Raw genomic sequence first — 22,090 nt, 5'->3', positions numbered from 1 at the left:
AGTTTATTTCGACCCTCTACACAGCGTTGTGTCAATGTGGCACTGCATCATGGGATCTTATTAGTGTGTGTGTAAGGAGCAGCCCTGTGAAATGTCACATTCACCCTGGGCACCTTTGCAACACTCCATTCTCTGATGTGACGGAATTTGTCATAACTGCCAAAGAGACTATGCCACATACTCCCAGACCACATAATGCGCATGCTGCCACACTGCTTGCATGCAAAGTGAGGGTTGGGGTTTCCCTGATGCAATGGGTCCTGGAAACACACTGCATCAGAACCTGTCCAAGTATGTCAAGGAATGACTTCTCATTGACCCCTAGCTGGTTTCTCAGTTTTCCTCCCTGACTACCCACTTCTTAAAGACCCACCTTACCTCCTACAGTGTATGATTACAACAGATGAATCCAAGTACTTAGTGGCCTCGTTTCCTCATTCTGCCAGATCTGAAGTAATCCTGAACATGAGAACAATATGCTGTAAGGCCCCTGGTGGGCTGGGAGGAGGAGAAGCTGCCAAATGAGTCAATCATAACAGAACAGTCTAGATTGGATCTTTATGTGAACCTAGAAACCTTTGATTCAGAGAGGGAAAAAATATCAAGACAGTTCAATAGTTTATTCAGCATTTATTTCAACACCTTAGTTATAACTCTTATCATATTTTATCAGTATATTTCTGTACTTCATTTTAAACAAAATTTCATAAATACCTCTTATTTCTGCATACATTTGCTCATACTGTATATATTCATCATATTCATTATATGTTTATATTACTAGTCCTAAAATACTCTTTAAATCATAGAACATAATGCTTTCTACACTACCGCTCAATCATTTCCATTGGAAGGTTCTTGAATGACAACAACCTTAAAGAATGTGTGTTGTTGTGCATTAGTTTCACAGGAATGATAAAGTAGGTAATGGTCGGACTAGTAGAGCAGTACAGAAAGCATTTACCGGAAATAATAAATAAAGAGAACGAAACAAAACAAGTAGCTTCACATACTTTCTCACACTATTTGGAAGACAAGAGATTCTGTAGTGTTTAGAATGTTTACATATACCTAATCATTAATATAATAATTATTGTTAAATTATACTATAATTGATGTTATTACTGTCATCATCATAATCATTATATTATATAGGCCAGGGATGGGCAAACTGCCGGCCGCCCCCTTTTGCAGGCCTGCGGATCAATACAAAAAAATTATATAAATAATAATAATATGTTTGGGGGGGGGGGGCTGAGTCAGGGTTTTGCTTTTGTTAGGTCAGTCACAGACAGTCACTCAATTAGCCCATGTCAGCTAAATTGTTTTAGGTTGGTAAGTTAGTCTAGCCAGATATCTAAACTTGTGGTAATCATGGTTGAATTACTGTCGGGGGGGTTCATGGTTGATTATGTCGGGGGCCCTATTGATTTAGTTAGTTACTTTCACGCAGATATCATATTAAAAACTGCAAACATTTCTTTCCACCCTATGGCAAAATGAGTAGAACTGTAGGAAATTAGTTATACTACTGCTAAATCTTCTCTCCGCCCCGTGGCAAAATGTGTAGAATTGCAGCAAACTTGTCACTTAGGTCCCCAAAAGGCTAGGGCCAGCTCTGACTGCACGTGTGGGTATGGATGTGGGTACGCAGACCCGTAAGCCACTGCGGCCCCTCATGATGAGTTCAGATTTTGTGGCCCCCACCCCCATCAAAGTTGCCCATCACTGATATAGACCTATAAATGATGTGTAAAAACTTTGAGTGTATTCCTCACCTTACAATGCATTTCACTGAAGGCAATAGCAAACAGGTATCTAAAAGAGCCTGTGTGTGTGTGTGTGTGTGTGCGAGTGTGTGTGTGTGTGTGTGTGTGTGTGTGTGTGTGTGTGTGTGCTTTTTCTGAAATATGTGGATCTGAAAAAGTGCTCTCTTGAGAGAGATTTCGTAGAGAATATTATGAAATAGGGCAAAGTTAGGATTGTCAACTGGCGCAAAATATACATCTCTACGTTTTCTAACCGTTAGAAAACTGGCATTGAGTTGTGGAGAAGGCATAAGAGAGAGGGGCAGAGGGTGGGTAAAGGATCCTGGGTAACAAGGCAGGCTGACAAACAGATCGCCATACACAGACACACACTCAGAGGGAAAGGGCTAAGGTAACCAGACACCATATAGACTGACAGACACGCAGTATAAGCCCTTTTTGATCGTTGCACCTGTGCGTGAGTGAACATGGGATAAAAGACGCTCACATCCCTGGACATGTGCTATGCTCGTAAACATCAACATCATGAATGAATGACAAGTAGCGGTTTAGTGTAAAATGACATGAGTTCTTAGCAAACTCTGAGACATGGCTGTGGACTCCTTCCAGCCATGTCTCAGGGAAAAACAAACCCATATTAAACTCTCCTCTGCCCCTCTCTGACATACTCCTGCCAGCCTTTCTAAAGATAATAACCATGATTATAATAATGTCATTTTACGACTATGTTTTGTATATTTGTAGAATATTTGTCATTAAACACACATTTGAATGATTAAATATCAATAAGACCCTGACCTGTTTGAAATGAATTATTGCAATCAGCACTTGGTACAAAACAAATTAATGTACCTTTCCATTTTATGACCATATTCTGAAGTTTACACATGCCAACCATAGCTTCCAATCCCATTATATAATATGTGTAAAGTCAAAGTTTGCGCATGAATCTCAGGACAAGTTAGAATAGGGCCCTTACTGTTTATTAGAGGAACTTCACCACTACCTTTAGTTTATCCATGGGCTTACCCTCTCTGTATGGGTAGCAGCATTCCAATCTCAAGATTCTTGTTAGCATTTCTCCTTTTATTGTAACTCAGGCAGCAGTCAAATGTGTGTGTGTGTTCATGTGTTAATTAAAAGCCTATTTATCAGTAGTTGTACAGTGTGTGTAAATTGTATTGTTTAAGACATGATTGTGTGTCGTAAGTGTTTCTACACGTGCAATCAATGTTAATCTCAAAAAAGATTCCAAACAATTGTCCTCCACTCATACCAAATCTCTCTTGGCGTGATTAAGCCTTGTCCATCATGATCCCTTCCTGTCTTAGTCACTCACAGTCTGTTTGTATCCATTGGTCTTCTTTAGTTTTCATCTCAGTCAGTTTGTTTCTCTGTCTTTCTCTGAGCTCTGAGTCACCTCATCTTTCACTCTCTCAGTTTGTGGCTCAGGGGAGGGGCTAGGGTCATGCATTGGAGAGAAGAGCCTGAGGAAAGAGGGAGGAGGGTAAATCAAGAAATAAGAATGAATAGAAAATGAATAAGGAGTGAATGTAGTAATATGAAATATGAGAGAGAGAGAGAGATGGAATAACTTAACTTAAAATGCTTTATGACTAAAAGGGAAGGGGATGGAATCATCTGGCTCGCAGGGAAGGAAAGAGGCACTTGTCTTTCCTTCTCCATCCGTCCTTCTTTTTCTCTCTCGTTATTTCCACTTGCCACCTGGCTGACATGTAGCCTCTGTCTGTGCGTTGACTCTGTTCATGCCGCTCCTTCCTCACCTGTCAGTCAGTCTCTTCAGTGCTCTTTCGATGTTCATGCGGTGGCCGACGCGCGTCACCCCCAGATCCAGGAAGTCGTCCTTGGTTAGGGAGGGCAGGTGGGAGCCGTCGATCTCGTTGTCCAGGAAGCGCTCCCGGTGCTCCCCCAGGTTTAGGTAGGCCAGCCAGTCGGCCACGTCCCACTTGGTCCAGTAGGACAGGGGCTTGATGGTAAAGGGCTTGGCTGGGGGAGGAGGGGTGAGATGGGGGTAGCTGAGGCAGGACGGAGAGGGGGGCAGGTGCATGGAGGGTGAGGAGGCACCGGAGAGGAACTGGGTGGGGGAAAGGGAGCGGGAGACCAGGAGGGCACAGGGAGGTTGTGGGGATGTGGGGAAGAGAGGAGGGGTGGAGGGGTTATAAGGGTCTCCTAGGGCGTGGCCTGGGGATGAAGGGGTGAGAGGATTGGGAAAATCAAAGGGGGTGTTGTAGACATGGGTGCTGGGGAGGATGGGGAGGGAAGTGGGTCTGGTAGGGGCGGGGCTGGGGCGGTCTGTGGAGTATATGAGGGGGCTGGGGGCGCGCCGGCGGGACACAGACGACCTCAGCTCTGGACCAGGGGTACACTGGAAGTCAAATATCTTGGCTCCACGGTACTTAGTGCGATGTTTGGGTGACGTGGGATAGGGTGAGTAGGTGGGGGAGAGGGGAGGGTGGGAGGAGTGAGAGGGGGAGGTGGGTATCTGGGGAGAGGGGGAGTGGGTCCAGTTGGGCTGCAGCGTGGGCTGGTGGGAGGGCGAGCCAGAGGGGGTGGCGGTGAGATTGGGGGTGAGGATTGGCGGGCGATGCTGCGGGGAGGAGGTGGGTAAGGGGGAAGTGGAGCCGGCCGTGGGGGGGCTCTGAAATGAGACGGAGAAATCCCCCGAATATCTGAAAGAGAAGAAAAGTAAAAGGGGTTATTGTGCTTCAGTACACAATGCACTTAGTGAAACATTTAGAATTGACTAAACAGCAGCAGCCTCACCTGTGCATTGTGGGCGACCTCGGACTAATGGGACTCTGACCTCGCATCTCAGACTGACCCCAGTCGTCTGTGCTCTTATTGCTCATCTGCTGCAGCTTGGAGCTCAGCTCGTTGATGATGCTGGCCTTCACCCCCGAGAGGGGCGAGTGCAGCCTGCGCCCCTCCATAGACATCCCACCCCTCTGGGCCTCGCCTCGCTCCAGGCCCTGTCCCAAGTCGACCCCCTCTGTTGACCCCCTCTGCTCCAGTGTGTTGGGCCGCTCCAGACAGGCAGCCAGGGTGGAACCGAAGCCGTCCTCCATCTTGGGTCGACTCTGTCTGCGTTGTTTCCTCTCGTCCGCTGCTCCTCCCTCTCCTCTCCTGGCCTCCTCCTCTGGGTTAGCCTGTCTCTGGGGGTGTGGTGGGGTGCTCTGGTAGGGCGGGTTGGTGCTCACCTGTCGACGCAACGCTTCCCTTGTGTCCTTGATACCGCCCTCTTTGTACTGCATCGTCTTTGGATACACGGTGGGTTTGGCCGTGGGTTTGGCGTGGTGCGCTTCAAACGCTTGCCCGCCTGAGTAGGTCATGTAAGGATCCGGGTGCTCACCCCCCCATCTCTCCCCTTCCACTCCTCCTCCTCCTCTCTCACCCCTCAGTCCACTCACTCCTAGTATTTCCAGGTGCTGGTCGCTGCTGCTGTGGCTGTCCAGCTCCTCGATCCCAGAGTCCACCACCGTCTCTGTCTGCCAGTCGCCAGTCTTCCTCATGGAGGGGTGGTGGTCTCCTGCCTTGCCTGCAGCGCTGATGGCGGTTCTGGGGGCTGTCAGAGATGCATTGTAGTCTGACGACACCGCAGAGGCTGTGGTAGTAGTGGCGGCGGTCATGGTCATTGTGGTGGCGTAGGTCATAGTCGTAGTGAGGGTGGCCGGGCCTCGGTCCTGTGCTAAGGTCATTGGGGGAGCAGGGGCACCCATATTAGCAGGGTTAACCGGTACGGTGGGGCCACTGAAGAAGGGGTGTGCATGGGACATGGGCTGGGGTCTGTGGAGTGAGGGTGCGGGTCCGGGTAAAATGGAGGCGGCTGTGGTGGTGGAGGAAGGGGGGAATATCTGGGGCGAAGGGAGGGAGGGAGATAGACCTGACTGGGTGAGGTTGGCCACCTCGCTGTCGTAGGATGTGAGGCTGGAGGCGGCAGAGTCCCCGGCCTGGGGGGAGGGGAGGGGGGCGTTGGAGGGGAAGCCTCCTGGTGGAGGTACTTTAGGAGAGGGGAGAGGGGGCGGCGGGGGTGGCATGGCGGAAGAGGCGTGTTGAGCTGAGTGTTGATGCTGTTGAGGGTATCCCTTCTGCAGTTCTCTCTGACCTTGGCCGTTGGCGAACTGCAAGGGAGGGGGCAGGGGGTCAACAAAGACAAACTCATCATCCAAGTCTATCGAGGGGGCAGGCGGGGGAAGAACCATGAGCCCCAGTCCTCCTCCTACTCCTCCCTCTCCCGCACCTTCATGTGGGTGGGCTGGGGCTGCAGCGAGGGTGTACTGGGGGATGTAGCTAGCGTTTGCACTGCTCTCCATCTGCAGGAAGGAGGGTCTGCGGGGTGCAGGCTGAGGCGGCGGGCCGGGCGGCTGCATGGGCGGGCCAGGTGGCTCCTTGTCTCTAGGACTCTGTTGGTAATACTGGGTCTGGTACTGGTTGGTTCTGTCCTCTGAAAAGCGAACTCTGAGGCCCTCTCTGGCTCCAGGCGCCTGGTCCCTCTCCACTCTCTCTCCTCCCCCTCCCAAGCGTAATATCCTGGGTGACTGTGGGCGGTTCAGGGAGGCGTGGGAGGTGGTGGCAGTGGATGTGGGGAACAGGGATGGTGTGGGAGACGGGAGAGATGTAGGGAACACCCCCACACTGGACATCTGCCGGCCAAAGTGCCGCTCCTCCCGTCGGGTCCTCCGGTCGTCCTTGAGGGCCCTCTCCCGTGCAGCCAGCGCCAGGCCCAGGGGGGACGAGGGGTCCAGGACCTTCCCAGTCAGAGGGTGGATGAAGGTGGTGGCCGGAGAGCCTGGGCCGTAGTTGGAGGGAGCGGACTTGGGCTGGCCATCCTGGCCTATCACAGGGGAGTGGTACTCAGGCAGCCCAAAGGCAGGGGGCATACTGCTGGCGTAGTGGACGTAATTGTCCCTAGAGAACATGCCCTCGTCAATGGACTTGGAGGGGCGGAGGCGGGGAGTGGGGACATCCATCTCCATCCCCTGTAGGGGCTTGGTCCATACCCCTCCACCTCCCCCCGCCTCCCCTTGAATGTCCTCTTCGGAGGAGAGGAAGAAGGAGGCACTCTTCCTCCTCATGTCACGGAAACGTTCCCGGTCCCGGCGCGCTGCCCCGACGAAGGCCCCCCCGAACTGGGTGCTGAAGTCCAGGTTCTCCGGGTCAGGGGGCAGCTGGGGGGCGACAGTCGAAGGGGTCATGGGGGAGGAGACAGGGGGCTGGGGTGGTGAGGGGGCCACGATGGAAGGCAGGCCGGGGGTGGTGGGGGTGTCGGGAGAGGCAGGGGAGGAGGTAGGGTCGTCTATGTCGGGAGGCAGCTGCTCGGCGTCCATGCTGCTGCCCTGGCTGCTGCGGCCACTGCCACTGCTGGTGGAGGGGGCCTTGACTATGATGGTGGGGATGGGGATGGAGCTCTTCTCTTTGGCCACTGAGCTTTTACCCCCCTGGCCTTGCCCCCCTCTGTGGTGCCTGCTGAGCCCGCCTTCCACTGTGGGCTGCTTCACTAGAGGGCCCCTCCCGCCCTTCCTGACTCCTCCGCCCCTGCCTGCCCCTCCGCCCCTCTCCCGGGTCGCCACTTGCTGTTGCTGCGGCTGCTGTTGCTGCTGGGGTTGCTGCTGAGTTTTGGGAGCTGCGCTTGTAGGTGGAGTAGCACTACTGTAGCCCCTCCTCAATGCCCCCATTTTGCCCCCTCCTCTCCTCGTCCCCTCCGTGGGATCCCCTGTGTATTGTCCTCCTCCTCTCTGGAGGGTGGTGGTCATGCCGTGCTGTTGATTGTCCCAGCCTGCCTGTTGCTGGGTGGAGAAGGCCTGGTAGTGGGCCTGGGAGGACAGGGGCTGGGGGGCAGACTGCTCCCCCCTCCGAGCAGTGTGGGGGCCAGCAGATAAGGGGGGTTCTGGGGCGGATGTGCTGGGGGGGGGGGATGTCCTCCGACAGACTACGGGACAGTTTCATAGCCGGGGTGTGGAGGGACTGCCTCTCCTCCTCCGTCACACCTGAAACAGGGACAAACAGTTACACTATCTGGTTGGAAAGCAAAGTTAATTTACAACAGTCAGAATGTGGCTTTTTGACAGTAACTACCATAGTAATTGTATCGGTAGGACTTACCAATAGATTTCTGTCGCAGCATTACTCCATGCGGCTGGCCGGGGGGATACTGACCCTGGTTGTAGCCAGACCCAGGCTGCATCACACCGACCAACTGGTCATGACTTGGCTTAATGTGTTGCAAGACACACAGGGAGAGATGCGGAGAACGGGAAAAAGTGACGCGAATTAAACTTGCATTGGCAGTAAAAGTGATATAGTGCAATATGGAGAAAGCAATAAGTTCACATCCTAGGCTGTGAGGTCGATTTCACATCCAGCATTGCAGACACAGTCATTGAATTGAGGGTATGATCCCTAGGGTCAGTAGGTGCTGCAGGTACAGTCATGGTAGAGTAATTTAATGTTTTATTAATTTAACCTTTATTTAACCAGGAAAGGCCCATTGAGACCCAGAGTCTCTTTTTCAAGGGAGACCTGGCCAAGAAGGCAGCAACAATCAATACATTACAGAATTAAAACATACAACAATACAATACAATTCAACAACATGATCCAGCCTAAAATAAGCATTTACACTCCTCTGTAACAGTCTCCCATCCAAAATGTTACTCATTCAGTGTCACTAACGATGCTGAGAATGATGCAGTACCTCATTGGGGGCGATGCTCTTGGTTCGTTCTCTCTTCCCCCCGTGACCCCGCTGCCCCTGTCCGTCTGATGTGATCGTGTGCTGCGCTGCTGCCAGGATCTCATCCAGTTTATCTGACAGACAGAGAGAGAGTGTGCGTGTATGTGTGAGAGAGAGAGAGAGAGAAATGGGAGAGAGAGAGAGAGAGATAGAGAGAGTGTGCGGGTATGTGCGTGTGTGTGAGAGAGAGAGAGAAAGAGCGAGAGAGCGAGAGAGAGAGAGATAGATCAAAAGCTTAAGACAATTAAAAGCAGAGGCACATTACTGTTACCCTGTTCAAAGATGGCCTCTTGAAACACAAAGAGGGACGGGGGTCAGATCTTACTTAGTGCCATTTGATAGACTGTCCTCTTCTTATCAGGCACCTGGGAGGACTCGTACTCTGAAAAGCAGAGGCCGTATAGTCATAGGACCTGAGCAGACTGATTTTGAATGGAGGCTTAAGGGCTGATGAAGGTAATGATAAGCGAGATATTCACCTGCTTTCTTTTTCCATGTAGAAGCAGCTGCAGCATATAAGAGAAAATAAGGTAATCATACTATGCTATAAGAGTATACTGAGACTGCTATTATAGCCATCTCTGTAATATCACGAAATAACATGAATGAATACAGTACATACTTTAACACTGGTGATGACAATGATAATACACAACTCAACCTTTTCCCACCTTTCTCCACTGTTAGTCAGCCGTTCCATTTAGCAGAAAAAGAAGAAATGGAGCAGAGGTTATATGCCATCGCATAATGTAGTGTTTCCAGAATGTGAACCACTTCACTGTATCTCCATCTTTCCCATATAGAGCACATTTCCATACATTCACTTGAAAGAGGACATTTATCTCCATAGTCCTCCTCATTAAGCCGTTGGTAATTAGAAAAACACTCCTTACCTATACCAGTTAAATCCCCAAGGCTCTCTGCATCAACTCACTTAATATTTAATGGACTTTTTCAATAATCTTTTTCTATGGGTCAGAATGTGAACACTCCTTTTCTTTTCCTTTTCTCCCTGCTTTTTATGCTTCCCTCCTTCTTCCATTGTCTTACCCATGTCTTCCAGCTCTAATGTCATTGATTTGGAGCGCAGGGCAATGGCAGGAGGAGTCAGCCTCTTAGCCTGCTGGGGGACTGCCAAGGGAGAAGGACCAAATGCACTTACTGCTTACAACTGTGTTATAAACATACACTCAGTGTCTGTTACGGTATTGCAAACAAACATTACTGTTTACTACTATGCTGTAAACATGAATTGTATAAATTACACAGAACAAACTAAAAAGTATACCTTTCTTCCTGGGGTTGGTCTCCTCCATCTCCGGGTTGCGGGCCACCATGACAACCTTGACCATAAGAGTGTTGCCACCTTGTCTGATCATGTTGACCACCTGCCTGTGGCCCACCTTCACTACATTGTGACTATTGGCCTACACACACACACCCCCACACACACACCCACACACACACACACACACACACACACACACACACACACACACACACACACACACCCCCCCCCACACACACACACACACACACACACACACAGAGAGCGAGAGATAACACTGGCTGTCAACAAGACTAAACTGTCATACTGCACTGTTTGAGTTCAAACTCAAAACAAATCAACAAATCTACAATTTGATAGTGATTACAAAAGTTGATTCCATTTTGATTCCCAGGCCTGCATAAACTCTCAGAATGACAAGCCTTTCCAAGGATCCATACCTCAATAAGGAAGTCCCCCATCCTTAGGCCAGCCCTCCAGGCCACACCCCCCTCATCCACAGACTCCATGTACTGCAGCGCGGGGAATGCTGGGGTCGGAGTGAACTCCTCTATGGGAGTCTGGGCTGCAGAGAACAAGTCAAGAACAAGAGGATGAGGGAGATGTAATAAAAGAGTGTTCAAGTGGAGGCAGAGAGATAGGATGGAAGAAATTACTAAGAGGAAATGCAAGGAGTGAAAGTTAAATATATCGAAGAGTAGAGGACTGTGGAAGCTGGAGATAGTAGACATTCAGGGGTATTTCGGACGGAGAGGCACTCACTCACCTTTGGCTCCCCGAAGCACAAAGCCAAAGCCCTCATTGTCTTTCTTCTGCAGGAGCACTGTCTTCTCCTTAATGATGTAGTCACTTAGAGAGAATAAGGAGAGAAGAGAGAAGGGAGAGAGAGAGGGGGAGAGGCGGAGAGCAAGAGAGAGCAAGCTATATGACTTCTTTAGCAACAGAAAGCCTCATTGTCATGCAAATAAAGCATTTCTGAATCTGGGAGACCGCTATACTGCATCACATTATGAAATCACACTGCACCAAAAGATGGGGGGGCTTGAGGCATGTCATACAAAGAGCACCACCATACAAAGAGACTCGACAAACCAGGGTAGAGTCAGTGTCATGATGGGCGAGGAGGAGTGTACTGGAAAGACCTCTCCATAATCCAGCATAATGCTGACTAGCACCAGGAAGCACGTGGGAATGTACATAAAAAATGCTGCATAGACACTTCACTGTTAATGGGAACTTATAAATGCACCTGTAATGCTGCATTAGCTTTCTTCAAGCTTTCACTGCACTAGCTATCTTGGCTACCTCTCATCCTACTTCTCCATTTGTCATACATAACGCTTCAAAATGATCTACAGGTAGGGATCTATGTTTGAGTAGCAGTTAGTCATCTCTCTTCATAATGACGTTCGCTGTTTTTTCATTGATGGTTGACATGGCCATCTTGTTATGATATGGTAGGACTAGTTTTACGGCTCAGTGTTACGAGTTGGTCATTGCTCCATTACCATGTCTGGGACTTCTGTTGCTTGTCAGATTTATGGCTGGCTTACAGCAGTTTTCCCTTATGTAGAGCCTCACTCCACAGTAGCCATATACTGTATTACAACAACAGTGTCTCCAATTCACGCTGTAAAGCCTGCCGGGTCTCAATTCACACGGTTTTACGAGCTCAGTGCATACTGTATCCTCAGATTTAACAGCCATATACAACAACAGGGTTTCCATCTCTGTTCATTTGAAGGTCTCAATTTTACACAGCTGGCCGGTCTCAATTCATGCTGTTTTGCAGTTCCATTAGGATGTCTGGCTCTTTGGTCACTGTATGACTTGTGATTGAATCCATTGGGTTGAAATCCCAGTATTTTATTCCGGAGCTACGTTTTTCTGCATTAGCTGCTCGAATAAACTCAAACTGACGCGGCCTTCAATCGACTGTGCAAATCCACCAAGGTACAACACGGCTGAGGATGAGAGTCTTTGCTTTTCTGGGAGTTGCTGAACTTGGTGTGAGCAGGCCGTACATGGCATCCATTACAAAGCTGAAGAAACCACTGTTAACTTCTCATACCGAGGTCTACAGTTTGTATCTTCCATCCTTCCCTCGTGCGTTGCCACACTGTCAATGTTACGGTTTCGCCAACGCAAAAAGCCGCCTTCCATCCATCTGCTGTTCACACTTCATTCCTTTTCTCTCACTCCGTCTCCTTCTTGCGTTCCCTCTCAAAGGATCAAATCTACATGTAGCAGTGTGTTCAAACGGCTGGTTTGTATCATTTTATCCCCAAGACAATAGAGGTGTAGGTATGATACTGTGGTTCTTTGAAATAGTCTGTACCATTTAACCCCCTCATTCCTGTACTCTCAGTCCATGCTGTTCAGGAAAGGACCTTAAATGTGCATATTGACTGCTTTTACGTTACATGAATTCCCCATTGGCCAATGTGACACACAGTGGTCACAGTACACACTCACATATTACAGTGGCCTACAGTATTACAGTGGCCTACAGTATTACAGTAGCCTACAGTATTACAGTGGCCTACAGTATTACAGTAGCCTACAGTATTACAGTGGCCTACAGTATTACAGTGGCCTACAGTATTACAGTAGCCTACAGTATTACAGTGGCCTACAGTATTACAGTGGCCTACAGTATTACAGTAGCCTATAGTATTACAGTGGCCTACAGTATTACAGTGGCCTACAGTATTACAGTAGCCTACAGTATTACAGTGGCCTACAGTATTACAGTAGCCTACAGTATTACAGTGGCCTACAGTATTACAGTGGCCTACAGTATTACAGTAGCCTACAGTATTACAGTGGCCTACAGTATTACAGTGGCCTACAGTATTACAGTAGCCTACAGTATTACAGTAGCCTACAGTATTACAGTGGCCTACAGTATTACAGTGGCCAACAGTATTACAGTAGCCTACAGTATTACAGTGGCCTACAGTATTACAGTGGCCTACAGTATTACAGTGGCCTACAGTATTACAGTAGCCTACAGTATTACAGTGGCCTACAGTATTACAGTGGCCTACAGTATTACAGTAGCCTACAGTATTACAGTAGCCTACAGTATTACAGTAGCCTACAGTATTACAGTAGCCTACAGTATTACAGTGGCCTACAGTATTACAGTGGCCTACAGTATTACAGTGGCCTACAGTATTACAGTGGCCTACAGTATTACAGTGGCCTACAATATTACAGTGGCCTACAGTATTACAGTGGCCTACAGTATTACAGTAGCCTACAGTGTAATCATGTACCCTCCCTCCTGATTCCTGAATCATCCTCTGTAGCTTCCACAATTATACAGAAGAAGCAGCATGCTAGTCATACATACTTACATCCTCATCTTAGACATTTACATACAATTAAACCATGAGACACAATGACACATCCATGTAGTCACAATTCAGGGACACAGACACAGATGAACAATTCCCACGACGACACTCAACCACAGTGACACACACTGTGACTGTGCGATCACACCCACTTACACACTCACATGAAGGAAATCACAAACAAACCACTTAGTATGTCCACTCTCGCCCTTTTTATAAAATAACGATCATCCTATATGTTAGTGGTACAAACACAGATGGAACACACCATTTATGAGATATGGCAATATATAGCTGACATTGCAACATGGTCTCAGATTACACTCAGAAATACATGAGAGGGGAGAAACAGAGATAAACATGATGCAGTCAGAGCCTCCATTCAATAGCCCCTTCCGTCACACACAAACGTTAAATATGATTTAACACACACACACGCACATATATATATATATATACATACACACACACACATACACACACACAAACACAAATACACACACACACGCACACACAATACATATCTTATTAATCCGCCTTTCAAATCCACGGCCTCTCTGTTGCATCTACCTCTCCCCTCTCTCCATTGTCCTCTCCTCACATCCATAGCCAGGCAATGAATGAGGAAACAGCCGCTACCTGTAAATGAACCACACGCTCCTGTTTCTGGGGCCCAGTGACGGCCACGAAGAAGAGAGGGAGAGAGAGAGAGACAGATCTCTCTCTCCGCATCCCCCCATTGCCATTTCCCCCCCCCTCCTCTCCTCCACCCCCTCCTCTCCCTCCGCCTCTCGCTCTACCAGCGAGAGCACAGCCAGAGAGAGCCGCGAGAGTGGAAGAGAGGAGGACAGAGAGATGAGAAGAGAGAGAGGAGAGAGAGGAGAGAGAGCGAGCGCTGGCCTAGCACGTCTACACCCTGCATGCTTAAGACAGCACGAGAGAGAGAGAGAGAGAGAGAGAAGGAGAGAGGGAGGGAGAGTGAAAGAAAGGGAAAGCGACAGAGATGGTTCTCTGCGACAGGGAGAGAGAACGCAAGAGAGCGGAGGGAGAGAATGCTGGATGTGAAAAAGGAAGGGGGAGGGAAAGAGAGGTTTAGCATAAAAGAGGGAGAGAGAAAAGAGGTGCTTTTGCAGGTGGGGGAAGGGGGGGATGGGGTAACAGGCAGCAGGGATTGTGTGTTTATTTCAACATCCACTGACTGGTTTCTGGCAGATTCACAAACAGCTGATTTCCACTCCAGAGAGATCCTCATCTGCAAATACAGACACACACACACACACACACACACACACACACACACACACAAACAGCACTCACAACATTCACATTCAAACAAAACCCACTCGAAATTCTCATTGACATTCTCCCAAACACACAAATGCAATGGGTAGCAGCAGCCATACATCTGGAGCTGGATCCGGTTCAAAATGCTACTGTATTACAATCGGCAACATAACCACCACTGTACTACACACATTCCTACATACAATCTCTCTTCACACAGATGTCATTCACCGTCTGAGTCACTGGCCATTATTCACATTGCCAAATACCAGTGAACCTGTATTAAGCTCAGTGACTTGTGACTGATAATAAGAGCTTCGTAGCACACGGCTAATGTCAGCTACACGCTGTAAGCCCAAAACCTTGGGTGCGTGGAGTTCCTCCTCACACTTGCCGATTGACCGAACGAACGCTCATCACCTCCAAATCCCCAAGACTCATCATCAGGATGTTGTGCCGCACGCTCACACACGTGTAGAGACACACACACACACACACACACACACACACACACACACACACACACACACACACACACACACACACACACACACACACACACACACACACACACACACACACACACACACACACACACACACACACACACACAGCACTGTTAGCCCTCATGATGCACAGCACAACTGCAGCTGCCTGGGGCTGAACTGCAGCTTGACGCTAGCAGATTAGACAGATGCAATGGGGGAGAAGGAATCCATCGTCAACATTTATGGCATTATTTTTAACAGGGAAAATAAGCATGACTGAAAGGGGGAATGTGATTGGTCATGTAAGCAGGGACAACACACGTTTGGCTCCTTTTGGCAAGATGAACAAGCAAGAGTCAAGCAACTTTGTCGGTTAGATGTACAAGAAATAGAATTGAACTGACGTGTTTAGTTCAGTGCCTTTAGCGCTAGCATGGTCTTAATACAGCTGAGCAATAGCATAAACAAGCAATCACTTCAGCTTCACCCTAGGCTCAGCACACTCACCCTCCTCCAATTGTCAACACAGAAACACACCCATCAGAAACACAAACAAATTAGCCGATTCCAGCTGTCCACCTACACAATTGACAAGACACAGCTAAAACATTAGCATGGTTTTACAAAGTCAATCATGTCTAATCTTACTGTATGTTTTCTACTGAGAATGATAAGGGCTGCAGAGCACGATTAGTGCTGGGTATTCAATCTTAGCATAGTTAGCTAGTGATTTCCCTTACGCCTTGTCTTCCCTTCCTTCATATTACTTCACTATTCCTCCACCCTTAGAACTTGGTGACCATGTGTCCCGGGGGTAAAAATGACTTTGCATGAGGTCATTCATCGATACATCTAGTTCCTGAGGGCCAGCAGACAACAAGCTTCTATCAAGTCCAGTCTTACCTGGGGCCATCCACGCCATCATATGCTCCCACGGTAACATTACGAAACAGCTTCCTCTTGGCTTTCTCACTGCGCGTCTCTGGAACACAAACAGTTCATGTGTTACCTTTATATTAATGTGTGTTTTGTGTGTCTTTGTGTTCCACTATTTGTGTATTCCATGTGTCTTTGTATACGTTGTATTCCAGTGCATCATCTCTGAAACACACCATGATCAAGTTGGTTGTTGTGGTGGTGTGCTATTAATGTTACTGGGTGGGTGTGATACATGCCCTATTGCATGTAACATTGTGAGGATGTCCTGCAAGTCAATAGAATGCTGGCAACTGAATGAAGATTAAATGAGTCATTCAGTAAATGCGGGGTTAGCATCTGTAGAGGGATTTTGGTTGGTGTTTGTCTGAGCGGATGTAATGCGAGTGAGAGTAGTGTCTTTGTCTGAGCACATATTGTATTTGGTTTCTATAAGATTGGTGGTGTTGCTCACCTGATCGATTCTCCTTACTGGGAGGACCCACCTCCTCCACACAATCTGAGGGAAACCAGCCTGTCCGACCTTTCACTGTGCCCTCCCAGAACCCCCCCTCTCCAACACTCAACACTGAGAGAAGGAAGGAGAGAGAGAGAGAGAGAGAGAGAGAGAGAGAGAGAGAGAGAGAGAGAGAGAGAGAGAGAGAGAGAGAGAGAGAGAGAGAGAGAGAGAGAGAGAGAGAGAGAGAGAGAGAGAGAGAGAGAGAGAGAGAGAGAGAGAACAAAGAGAAGAGGGGTGCATCACAACTTTACAATCAACACAGTGGCACTCCAAAAACCCACTCCTCTCTGAATCTCTCTTACCTTTGACTTTGTCTCCTTTGCTGATGGTGAGCTCTTTGTCTCTGTGGGCAGTGTAAGCCCTCGTGGCCAAGTACACTCGCCCTGGGACCGCACTGTACATATGCCTCATCTGACCCCCAGCTGACCACCCGCCACTACCCGCTGAGGTCGCACTGCAAGAGGAAAGACAGAGGAAGAGTTTGTGTATCATGTAACAACACCTGGGGATACCAGTATTGGAGATAGAGGGACAATAAATGGCTCACGACAGTGGTTTACACTATGAGAATAAAGTATTTGGAAGCTTTAAAGCTGGTAACAGCCCCATTGGCTGTAGACAACCGAAATGCATGTAAAAACACAACTTTTTGTATATGCACGTTATTTATAAATAGATTTACATATCTACGCTCTCTCCCTCCACTATGTTCTCACCCCTGTCTGCCGCGCTGTGGTTTGCTTTGATGCCTCTCCTCTGTGTCGCTCTGTCCTCCTCCTCTTCCTCGCGACGGGGATCGGGTACGGGCCCTGGGACTGCTGGAGCTCCTCACACCCACAGAGGCCCTGCGACCCTAGACAGAGAGGGAACCAACACAAACACAGGCTGAATTATATAATTGTGTTGACACTTACACAGACCCAAACTCACAATTTATTGGTTAAGGTCCCAGAGTTACTAAGAGCATAGCTCCCCAATAAACCATATAGTCGCGATCTCCCACTGCATCTCCATACTGTGCCTCTCAGTACCTGTCCAGGGACGGGATTGGCTCCAGCAGCCTTGTTGGGCAGGGCCATGGTGTCAGACAGGGTCATGCTGTTATCACTGTTAGCACGCAGGAGGGGGTAGGGTTGAGCCATGAGGAGAGGGAGCGTGCGTGCACTCTCTCCTCTTTTGGGAGCATACTTTGGGGATTCCAGAAAGGGCACTGAGAAAAGAGAGTCACAGGTAGGTGGAAAAACAGTGAGGTAAGAGGGGAGAGAAAGAGTGAGGGAATATTGTGAGAGTGTGAACAATTAACAACCCGACTCAAGTGATTCGGATGCAAAGACAATCGACAAGCAACAAGGATGGACTTGAACACCACACACAACCCTCAAACTGGGCAAGCAATAATCTAAAGCATCAGATGAGGTTAAGAGGCCACCTCTGAACCAATAGTGTTTTCAGAAACAAAACAGTTTGTAAAATGTTGTTAGATTCTAAATAAACAGAGTAAAAACTCACGGACGACTAGTAAAGCTCAAACCAAGTTTATTCACCCACTGGGTCACACAGCTGCATAAGACAAAGACATGTTCCCACCAGCACAAGTATTTATACCCCCCTTTAGGTGGAGTCTCCTCCTTTTCTCTAAACATTACATCTTTGTTGCTAGGCAGGAAGTTAAGTGATGTGGGTAATAAACTGTTCCTTCATGTGACCTGACCTGACCTCGGCCCCTATTCCTCACTAATCCACAGCTATCCACCCTTATTAGCGACTGCAACCATGTGATTGCCTTTTCCCTTACTTAGTAACTCTCCAAGCCTATTGCTCATATCCACCCTTAATTGACCCCACCATATACATTCCTCCTATATATAAACATTCACTTCTGGTGTTGCAAGTATTTCAAATTACAACACAACAACTGAAACCAGACTGTGGCCCTTCTCCTCTCCATAGGATCCCTGATGTCAAACAATAACATGTTCTGACAGAATGTAAACGTTCTGCCTTCCCCTCTCTCCCTCAGTAACATGAATAAGGATATTTCATATTTCAAGTTTAGAACCCATCAATGTCTAGGGATTAGCCTCTGTATGCTGATCCAGTGCACCACATCAAATACCATCTACCAGTGTGATAAAACAACTTAATAAGATGGAAAAACACAACAGATCTTCTGAGTCACAGTTTGATTGATGAAGCAGAACATTTATACCAAACAATGCACTGCAAAGTAATTTATAGCAGATAGCACAACAGAAATACAGTACAGACACTAAGGAATAATATTTCCCCGTTATTTTACAAAATGTTCCATCCCGAGAATAAATCACTTTTCTCCAGGGTAACCCGGTATTTCAAGCCAAGACCGGAAGTGTAATTCAAAAGCATTATAAAGCATATAAATAGGCTTATGTCTGGATTTGATTCGAGCTTTGATAGAGAATTCAAGTCTGATGCAACCTGTGCCTGATCAGCCATATATTAAATACATTTTATGAGGCCTACAGTAAAAAGTAATTTTATAGTCCCAAACCCAAAAAAGCCCAAATGATTGTGCCGTTAGCCAATACATATATGATATATAGGCTACTGCACATTATGCACGACAGAAAAACATAAAAGCCCATAGATGTAGCTAGCTATATGCTCTCTAGGGTAAATAAATGAAACTAGCTCCAGTAGGCTAATCTTTTTGAGTGTGGACTGTATTACTGTACTGTATTGTATTATACTGGATTATATGACTGGATAGATGCACATTGTTCAAAACCATGATAAAGCTGAGAGAAGCGATTCTGGTGCAGCACATGCAGCCTACAACGTTACAAGTATAGGCTAGCAAATTGTATTTTCATTTAGAAATATAATAGGGCCTATATTTGTATAATTAGTAGGCTGACGCATATATACCTTTCATAATATTTCCCCTAATGTTATTAGCCTGCCTACCTCTTTCTCTCTCTATTGTTGCTTTATTCCTTAATTCCTTCCTCAGTTAAATGAAATGTAGTTTCGCTGTCCTTATCATCATTATTGTAATGACATGCTTGAATAATATAGGACTAGAATTAGATGCAGATGGCTTTCATTTCTCTTCACAAAGATTGAATGGTTATGGGTTTGAATAAATAATTGCTATAGCCTACCGCCATCGCGCGTTCGCTCTTCTTTCAAACTACCCAGGAGTTCTATTGGTTGCTGTATTTAACATTCAGCAAACAAGAGCTTGCGTCCCTCTTCAAATAGTCTATTGGTATAAGAAATGCCCCCCAAAAATTGTCCAGCAAGCTATTCTAGTCTAGCTTTTCCTGCATGGGACTCCAAGAGCTAAGGAGCGTGTTTTAAGGAGAGAGGCCAACGGAACACAGGTGCGTGCGTATTGCGCAAGAGACAGAGGCTATAAGTTAGAAGCTTATTATGCATAACCCAACATTCATTAGACAAATATAAGGCTAATACTGCATTGAATGTATTACCTGAAAGAGGTAGGCTAGGCTAGGATATATATACGTTTGGGGTCACTTAAGTGACGTTTGGGGTCACTTAGAAATGTCCTTGTTTTCCATGAAAACATACAGGAAATGAGTTTGAATAGGAAATATAGCAAAATGAATAGGAAATGTAGTCATTGACAAGGTTAGAAATAATGATTTTTAATTGAATTAATAATTGTGTCTTTCAAATTTTGCTTTCGTCAAAGAATCCTCCATTTGCAGCAATTACAGTTGCAGACATTTGGCATTCTAGTTTTCAATTTGTTGAGGTAATCTGAAGAGATTTCACCCCATGCTTCCTGAAGCACCTCCCACAAGTTGGATTGGCTTTATGGGCACTTCTTACGGTCAAGCTGCTCCCACAACAGCTCAATAGTGTTGAGATCCGGTGACTGTGCTGGCCACTCCATTATAGACAGAATACCAGCTGACTGCTTCTTCCCTAAATAGTAATTGCATAGTTTGGAGCTGTGCTTTGGGTCATTGTCCTGTTGTAGGAGGAAATTGGCTCCAATCAAGCGCCATCCTTTTACCCTGTACAAATCTCCCACTTTACCACCACCAAAGCACCCCCAGACCATCACATTGCCTCCACCATGCTTGACAGATGGCATCAAGCACTCCTCCAGCATCTTTTCATTTGGTCTGCGTCTCACAAATGTTCTTCTTTGTGATCCGAACACCTCAAACTTCGATTCGTCTGTCCATAACACTTTTTTCCAATCTTCCTCTGTCCAGTGTCTGTTTTCTTTTGCCCATCTTAATCTTTTCTTTTTATTGGCCAGTCTGAGATATGGCTTTTTCTTTGCAACTCTGCTTAGAAGGTCAGCATCCCGGAGTCGCCTCTTCACTGTTGATGTTGAGACTGGTGTTTTGCGGGTACTATTTAATGAAGCTGCCAGTTGAGGACCTGTGAGGCGTCTGTTTCTCAAACTAGACACTCAATGTATTTCTCCTCTTGCTCAGTTGTGCACCGGGGCCTCCCACTCCTCTTTCTATTCTGGTTAGAGACAGTTTGTGCTGTTGTGTGAAGGGAGTAGAACACAGCGTTATATGAGATCTTCAGTTTCTTGGCAATTTCTCGCATGGAATAGACTTCATTTCTCAGAACAAGAATAGACTGATGAGTTTCAGAAGAAAGTTATTTGTTTCTGGCCATTTTGATCCTGTAATCGAACCCACAATTGCTGATGCTCCAGATACTCACCTAGTCTCAAGAAAGCCAGTTTTATTGCTCCTTTAATCAGCACAACAGTTTTCAGCTGTGCTAACATAATTGCAAAATGGTTTTCTAATGATCAATTAGCCTTTTAAAATGATAAACTTGGATTAGCAAACACAACGGGCCATTGGAACACAGTGTCACGCCCTGGCTCTGGGGACACTGTTATGTTGAGCCAGGGTGTGTAGATTTCTGTGTTGTAGTTCTAGGTGTTTCATTTCTATGTTGGCCAGTGTGGTTCTCAATCAGAGGCAACGAGTGTCAGCTGTGGCTGGTTGTCTCTGATTGGGAACCACATTTAAACAGGCTGTTTTCCCACAGTAGTTGTGGGATCTTGTTTCTAGTTGGTTTGTGTTAGACCGTGAACTGTCACGTTATCGTTTTGGTCGTGTATCGCTAAATAAAGAGTATGTTTGCCTGCAACGCTGCGCCTTGGTCCTCCTCTCTTACCGACGATCGTGACACACAGGACTGATGGTTGCTGATAATGGGCCTCTGTACACCTATGTAGATATTCCATAAAAAAATCTGCCGTTTCCAGCTACAATAGCCATTTACAACATTAACAATGTCTACACTGTATTTCTGATCAATCTGATGTTATTTTAATAGACAAAAAAATTGCTTTTCTTTCGAAAATAAGGACATTTCTAAGTGACACCAAACTTTTGAATGGTAGTGTATATATATATATATATATATATATATATATATATATATACACTGTATATATCAATCTTGAACAGGATTATCTATTTTGGATGCAATTTGAATGGAATTGATGGAGGGAGAGAGAAAGACTGCTTGCACATGCTCTAATTTCATGCAACAATATTCAAGTGATAGGTTGTTTTAAAACTCTGCAGCTGCAATTAAAAAATTTAACATATTTACAATAAAAAAACAAGGTGACCCCCGAAAGCCAGATGGAGATGTGTAAATTAGACGTGCATTCGGTCCTTATACTGTAGCATAGGCTATGCTGCAGCAAATGTAGGCC

At 46.9% G+C, this 22,090-nt stretch overlaps 1 pseudogene; it reads right to left on the bottom strand.

The window, feature by feature from the left end:
• Nucleotides 1-1,653: 1,653 nt before the first annotated feature.
• Nucleotides 1,654-22,090, bottom strand: part of LOC121546981 — a 38,479-nt pseudogene continuing 18,042 nt past the window's right edge.

The sequence above is a fragment of the Coregonus clupeaformis genome, chromosome 31 (genome assembly GCF_020615455.1).
Source record: "Coregonus clupeaformis isolate EN_2021a chromosome 31, ASM2061545v1, whole genome shotgun sequence".
Taxonomy (NCBI): domain Eukaryota; kingdom Metazoa; phylum Chordata; class Actinopteri; order Salmoniformes; family Salmonidae; genus Coregonus; species Coregonus clupeaformis.
Note: the sequence above shows the minus strand (reverse complement) of the source record. Positions and strands in the feature narration are given on the sequence as shown.